Consider the following 1342-nt stretch of genomic DNA (forward strand, 5'->3'; position numbering starts at 1 on the left):
ACCCCCCCAAAAAAGAAGTCCCCCTCCACCCTCTCCACCACCCACCTCTCTACCCTCTCCTCCCCTACCCCTACTCAGCTCTGCGCCTATTGACCCTCCTAATCGATGGCGCGTACCTGCAGAAACCTGTTTCCCGCATTAACACCTATACAGCCTCGCATTGTCTCACGAGAGTTATTCCAGATTACGATGAGAACGGAATAGAGACACTTAACGGCGGGGCAGTCAGTCAGTACGGCTGGGCAATGAGTCGCTTTAGCAATATCCGGATAATATATCAGTGCACCACTCCGGCGATTAAATGTGTTCTGAACCGCTTCGGAAAATGGGTTAGAGCCATTTCAACTATTAATGGGTGCTCCCACTTCGGCTAACAGGTTATGAAAGAGAGTGTAACGAGTGTGAATTCGGATAATGTTTCACTGAGAATTATCAGGTTATCCGGATTTTGCCCACTACAGTCAGTCAGTCTCTTCATCGAGCCTTGACGCCCAGACGATTTGGCGTCTGTTGGTCTGGCAGCAGACGAGAAGTTTAAATTGTCCACAACGCCTCCTCGTTTTCACGCGCGGCGAATTGCAGGGTCGAAAGCATAATAGTGGTTATCCCCGGTGCTACCTCTGCGCCTCTGCGAACAAAAAACTAAAATTGGTATGCGCGTGTGACCTTTTATGGAAGGGGATTTGTAACCTGAGCTCACCGTGGAACGATTTCATGAGGCAGTGTGAGTTTGGCGAGTGGGAAGGGGGTGGAGGGGGTGGGAGAAGGCGGAGGGGGGAGGGAGACAGACAGGGCACGCGTTCTTCTGTCGCATGGGCGGTGGGACCAGAAGACCACACAGGAAGTGAACTGACAGGAAATACGTCGTCGTTTCAGAGGCTAGAGAGGTCCTCCGCCATGTTGAAATACAGAAAGCTGAAACTGAGAGGGTTATTGTTTTCTTTGTATTTGATTCGAAATGTTCTTTCTTTTTCTTTTTCTTTGTTTTTTTCGGGGAGGGGGTGGGGTGGATTATGCAACGTAACACGACACCGGTGCTTTCTTGTCCTTTATCCATATCTTTAACAGTAAAAATGGGACTTCTTCTTAAGCTCACTCTTCGTTATGAACTGTTTTCACTATTATGTGACATGGAGATACGACATGAAACATCCAGGCTGCAATAATATCTACGTCCTGTTGCATAATGTCGAGTGTACATTGACCTTTGGTTTTTAAGTCCAAGTCTTTTAGTCATATCATTCTCGTATTCTTCACAACAAGCAGTGCGGATACCTTGCGGGCTTTGGTGCTGGGGGGAACTGGGCACTTATGGACCTGTCCGGTGTGCAATGACGTTGTT

This window comes from Aplysia californica, unplaced genomic scaffold (genome assembly GCF_000002075.1).
Source record: "Aplysia californica isolate F4 #8 unplaced genomic scaffold, AplCal3.0 scaffold00449, whole genome shotgun sequence".
Classification (NCBI taxonomy): Eukaryota; Metazoa; Mollusca; class Gastropoda; order Aplysiida; family Aplysiidae; genus Aplysia; species Aplysia californica.